Source organism: Macrobrachium rosenbergii, chromosome 9 (assembly GCF_040412425.1).
Source record: "Macrobrachium rosenbergii isolate ZJJX-2024 chromosome 9, ASM4041242v1, whole genome shotgun sequence".
NCBI lineage: Eukaryota > Metazoa > Arthropoda > Malacostraca > Decapoda > Palaemonidae > Macrobrachium > Macrobrachium rosenbergii.
In genome coordinates this window covers 61,942,614-61,949,367 of record NC_089749.1, presented here as the reverse complement: position 1 = coordinate 61,949,367, position 6,754 = coordinate 61,942,614, and positions in this window count along the sequence as shown.

Sequence of the window (6,754 nt, the reverse complement as noted above, 5' to 3'; positions counted from 1 at the left end):
TACAGTATTAATCATGTTTTTACACGAGATGTGTGTAAAAGGGGATACCCTATGGCTGGTCTAAGGCTCTGAAAATTTTAGGAAGATAATCATAATAATTTTGATAATTTATAGTGAGCAGGAGGCCACCATAACATTTTGGCGACCTTGCCCGGATAACTCAGCATAAGGCAGGCATTGTACATTCAAAGAAATGTAGGGTTACGTTTTGTTATGTTTGGATAGCTTCCCCATCTTGGTTGTCTTACTGTGAAGATGCATTATTTTGAGGACTTTGAAACTGAGGCTGCTGTCCAGTTTTTGGCTGATCCTCAGTGGGAGGAGAATTTGTTTGAATTGAATAAGGAACAGCTTTTTATACTCGCTGATCATTTGGAATTAGACGTCTCGGCTGATATTAGGAAAGGTCAATTAATTCATCAAGTGTTGAAGGCAGTTCATACTGCAAAGGGTGCAGTTTCTGAAAATAGTAAGAATGGTGATGATAGCGATGAAATAAGCGAACTGTGAGTGCAAATCTTAAGGGAACAAACACGGTTACGGGAATTAGATTTGGAAAAGGCCAAGCTTGAATCGCATGAGCATGAGAAGGAGCGCGAGCATGAGTTGGAAGTTGTTTGGTTACGGTTGGAGTGCAGGGAACTTGGTCGGGAAGAAAATAAGTTTAATTTGATTGGTGCTTTGAAGCTTGTCCCTCTTTTCGATGAGTCGAATGTGTCTGAGTTCTTTTGTGCCTTTGAGAAAGTTTAAATTGAAGGCTCAAAGGGTATATATGAACTTGAAGGAGGACCTTAGCTTTGATCATGATTCTGTCAAGGCCATTGTCCTTAAAGCTTATGACCTAGTCCCTAAGGCATATCGCCAGAATTTTAGAAACCATAAGAAAACTAGTGAAATTACATTTGTCGAGTTTGCTCGCAGGAAGGAGCAACACTACAACTGGTTAAATTCAAAGGAAGTGTATGAGATGGATAGGCTGAGAGAGTTGATTCTCATAGAAGAATTTAAGGATTGTGTGTCTAGAGAGCTGAAGACTCACCTAGAGGAGCTTAAGCTTGACTCTCTTCAAGAGGTGGAAATTGCCTCTGACGAGTATGTACTGACTCATAAACAGGTGAATAAGGGTACTTCTGGTGCAAGGGACGCTGATGGACAGCAGGCTAGTATTCGTCAGGGAGTTCACCTCAATATATAAATAGGAATAATAAGTCCCGTTGTAATAAGGAATATAGTAGTAAGGATGTACATAATAATAATAGTAACAGTGATAATTGTAGAGCCGGCAGTAGTAATGTAGATAATGGAGGAGGGAATTTTAGAAATAAGGTATATGATAAGCCTCCCAAAAGAGGTTCTGGTGTGAATTGCTTTGGTGCAATAAAAAGGGACACATTAAAACTTGAGTGTTTTGCACGAAAGTGGTACTTAGAAAGTAAGATTAGGGAACCTGTTACTGTGGAATCTGTAGAAACCCAAGTGCCTCTGCAATGACTGAAGTTCAGGGAGTATATCTCGGTGGGGATGATTTATCCCAATTCCAAGAAGGTGAATGGAAGGGAAATATCAGTTCTTCGTGACACAGGGGCCACACAGTCTTTAATTTTGAGTGAGTCATTACTCGATAATTATGCCCTAAACAGACAGGAATTTGTTTTATTAGATGGTTTCCAATACGGTCTCGTTATATCCACTGAAACCTTTTTACTTGGACTCTCCTGATGTGTCAGCACGGTTGTTGGTGGTCGACAACACCCAGTGCCAAAAATAGAAGTAATTATTGCTAATGATATTGCGGTTGGAAAACCAGAATTATATCCTATTTTGACTTTTGCCAAGTTCGACAAAAATAATCTGGCTGATATATGTAATGGCATTTTATTAGATACTTCTATTGGTGTGGTTATGCGCTCTTGGGCGCGGGAGCTTAACCTCGACAAGGTAAATTTGGATTTAGATATTTTAGACAGACACAAAGACTGATAGAGATGAAGGTATTATGAAAATTCTGGGTAACGGTGACATCGACTGGCATGTTGATTCCTTTAAGGCTGCCCAAGAGGCAGAATTTGATAATGTAATGGAGGAGGAGGTTGATAATTTGGACAAACTTACATTTGACAAACAAGGTGGTTAGTTTACCGTGTCAGCCGGGTGGTGGATGCACCTGCTGAGATGGTAGAAGTCAGAAAACAATTAGTTATTCCTGAGAAATATAGGAGTCAACTGATGCTTTTGTCTCATGAAAATAATCTATCTGAGCATATGGGTGTTTTCAAGACTTTTAAGAAAGTGGCTGAAAGTTTCTACTGGCCCCAAATGCGTTAGGATGTTAAAAGACATGTGTTGTCCTGTAAGGTATGTCAGTTGGTGGGGAAACCCAACCAGGTGCCAAAAGCTCCCTTAATCCCAATACCTTCTGTGGGCGAAGCGTTCACAGAAGTTATTATTGATGTAGTCGGCCCTTTGCCTCGCACTTGAGGAGGGAATGAATATTTATTAACCATTATTGATAGGATGTCACTGTTCCATTGAGAAGGATTAAGAGTGAGAAAATTGTAGAAGCACTGGTGGGGTTCTTCACAAAGTTCGGTATTCCAAAGGTATTGCAGTCGGATTGTGGAACAAACTTCACTAACTGCTATTTTAAGAAAAAAGATGGAAGAGCTCAGGGTAAAACATATTACGTCCTCTCCTTATCATCCTGAAAGCCAGGGCCAGGTAGAATGTTTTCACCAAACTTTAAAATCAGTATTAAAAAAGTTCTGCCTGGAGTCTGGGAATGACTGGGATAAAGAGGTTCCTTTTGCCCTCTTCTCCATCCATTCGATGCAAGGAGAGATGCTGGATTTCTCCCCCTTCCAGCTAATTTTTAGACATTGTGTTCGGGCCCCTTGGCCGTCGTAGGAGAGCACTGGGAAAGGGAAGTCCCTGATATTAATGTTTTGGAATATATGACCAATTTTCAGGGAAAAATGCAATGGGCATGGGATTTTGCCCGGTAAAATTTATTGAAAAGCCAGGAAATTATGAAGACTAATTATGACGTTGGTACTAAGAAAAAGACATTTAATCCTGGTGATAAGGTTTTGGTTTTGTTACCTCTCCCAAGGAACCCATTGAAGGCTGCATTTTCAGGTCCTTGGAAGGTACTTAAAAAAGTAAATGATGTAAATTACACAATCGAAACTCCTAATTGAAGACGTAATACTCAACTCTGTCATGTCAATATGATTAAACCACTTATTTCCAGATTTTTAGAGACTAAACCGGATCCGGTAACAATAGTTAGTGCCCCTGATAGTTGTATTGATGTAGAAGTAGAAAATCCTTGTCTGTGGAACCCACTAGTTTGAAAAATAATTCTGATATATTGAATAATTTAAATCTTAAATTTCAGCATTTAGATGCGGAGAAGGCATCCTCTTTAATCAGCCTGATTCACGATTTCAAAGATTTATTTAAGGGGACGCCCGACCCATTAAGCAAAGCTCCTACCAGTTGAATCCGCACAAAAGAGAAATTGTGAATCAGGAGGTACAGTATATGCTTTACCATGACCTCATAGAATGTAGTTTTAGTACTTGGAGCTCGTCTGTGGTTTTGGTCAAGAATGAGGGAGGTCAACATTGCCTTTGTTTTGATTATCGTATGGTTGATGAAGTATCTAAAACCGACTGTTTTCCCTTGCCTTGGGTGGAGAATGGTATTGATCGTGTAGGATCTTGCAAAATTTATTAGTAAGTTTGACCTCCTTAAGGGTTATTGGCAGGTTGGTCTTATGCCCAGGGCAAGGGGCATTTCCGCTTTTGTGACAGGTGATGGTCTCTTTGAGTGCAAGGTCATTCCATTTGGTATGAAGAACGCGGCCGCCACCTTTCAAAGATTAATGAATTTCATAACTAGAAACCTTGAAGGGTGAGTAGTGTACATAGACGGTATAATTATTTATAACAATGATTGGAAAACTCATTTACAGAGGGTTAGGGCTTTATTTAAGGTTTTGTTGGAAGCAGGCCTGGTCGTTAATCTGCCGAAGAGTGACTTCACTCAGGCAAAAGTTATTTACCTTGGCCATGAGATTGGCCTGGGCAGAGTAGCTCCTAAGCAGGCTAGTGTCCAGGTAATAACAGAATTTCCATCTCCGATTAACAGAAGGGGTGTTAGAAGGTTTTTGGGGATGGTGAGTTACTATCAATGGTTTATAAAGAACTTTGCTGACATTGCTCATCCCTTAACTAATTTATTAAAGAAGGATGTCAGGTTTTTGTGGAATGAGGAACGTCAGGGAGCTTTCGAACAGCTGAAAGCCGCTCTGGTGACCTATCCTTTACTCAGGTCACCTGATTTTTCTCTCCCCTTTTCCTTAGTTATAGACGCCAGCGACTCAGGAATTTGTGCCATGCTGCTTCAGGCAGGAGAGAATGGAACTTTGCACCCAGTTGCCTATTTTCCTCGCAAACTGTTGCCAGCGGAGAGGAGGTATTCAACCATTGAAAAGGAAGCCCTCACCTTAGTAAACTCTATTAAACATTTTGAGACTTATTTGTCCATAATTCGTTGGTATTTATTAAAAAGTGTAAAAATGCAAACCAGCATACCCTTCGTTGGAGCCTCATGCTCCAAGAATATGATTTAGATACTAGGCATATCTCTGGTAAAAATAATGCAGTGCCAGACATATTGTCTTGGTTTTAAATTTGGAACTTTCATTCCCAAGAAGAATTTTGACTCTGCTTTGGCTAATACTTTTCCAATGATGAATTGTAGAATTAATAATGGAATTTTTTTTTGTTTTTGCTTTTCTTCCAGACGTATTTGGATTATTTTTGTTACATTTGTTTTTTACTAGTTCTGTAGAGTAATGAGTAAAGTAAATTTTGAGTTTTGAGTTGCTAAAAAAATTATTGCATAATTTTTTTTCCTTGCAGTGGGGAATTATCATAAAAAGTTAACGTAAGTATTTCTTTTTTCTTTAGCCCAGTAACATAACTGTTAACTTTAACTTTTGTTTACTTTTGACGTTAAATGACGGTTTGGGCTGTTTTTTTTTCCCACCGCTGGGTATTTTGCTTGTTACTGGTAGCACACCCATGTGGGATCATTTTCTCTTTTATTTTCATATTTTTGAGTTGGGTAATTCAGCAGAGGTGGGGTGTATGTAGGATCTTCGTCTCCCGAGGAGTTTCGCCCCAGTTGCCTGAGTGAGAGGTCTGCTGCATTTTTGAGTCTTGCCGTTGCCTGCCCCTTTTGTCTGCTTTGTGGCAAGCGTATAAAATGCCACAGCTTGATTCAGCTTTGCTACTTCCTGTTTCCTGTGTGTATTCAATGATTCGTCGTCTGCGTCTGCCCTTTGAGACCTGTGCCGCATTAGGGTACAGCCATCACTCATGGTGCAAGCTTTGATCACGGCGTTCACCTCTGTTGTAGTTTTCTCTGAACCTCTTCGCTGTTGCGGAGCGTTACAGTGTCCGTAGGGAGACTTACCTCCGGTAAGCGTACATATTGATAGTGGTTTTTTGTGAGACGGTTGACGCTGTCGTGCTTCGGACATGAGAATTGTTGGTGGCGGAATCACCTTCATTGTGATCTGAGATGATCATAGGGAGACTTACCTCTGGTAAGCACATATATACATTTTAAAGTTTTCATTGATGTTTGATGCTGTCTGGTGTTATAGATGCTTCGAGCTGCTGATGGTAATCGGCAGAATTACCTTCAAGTGCATTCTACGTTGTTGGATTTTATATATATGTGATTTAGATAAAGACTCATGTTATTACTGTAAGTTAGGTTTAGGTATTTTGATTGTTATAATTAGAATTAAGGGTTATTTTTCTTATCTTTGCCTTCTACTATTGTATGTTTGGTTTTCTTTGCCATCATGAGTTTGTTGTTTTTTCATAAGAAATCAGGGTATTCATACAACCTGGATCTGGTATATACAGTATATAATATATTTTGATTTTACACGAGGTGCATTTACAAGGGAATACCCTATGGTTGGTCTAAGGCTCTGAAAAGTTATAGGAGTCTTGATAATCATAATAATTTTGATAATTTATAGTGTGCATGAGACCACCTATAGGAGGCCACCATAACAATATACACATATATATATTATTTTATATATATATATATATATATATATATATACATATATATATATATATATATATATATATATATATATATATATATATATATATATATATATATATATATATATATATATATATATATATGTGTGTGTGTGTGTGTGTGTGTGTGTGTGTGTGTGTGTGTGTGTGTGTGAGAGTGAGAGAGAGAGAGAGACAAACCAGGCACCTCCATCTGCATCACTCTCCTCCCTACATATGTCTCATCCTTTCTCACTGTAATCTTCTTTTCTGGGCCTTCTTTGATGGAGTGATGCCCTTTTCCCGTAGTATATTTCTTGTTTAATTGTTAATACCTCACGCTTGTTTTGATAAAGTTAGTTTGATTTTTTACATGATAATAAGCTTTTTAAGGGACCTGTGTAACCTTTAGAGTACTCAGTCGTAATTTTTATTGTTATGTGAGTTCAGGTATCTGGCTGAAATGAGGTAAATTTTTTAATTCTGTGATTAGTCGTGCAATAATCAGGTACTTGATACACATCATGACAATGGAATTGTGGTGCCCATTCCCAGGAACAAAACAAAATATCACTCTGGTTTGTGGTTTATACTGGTGGTGCTAGGGATATATTTTCATAGGAGAGTGACCACGTAAT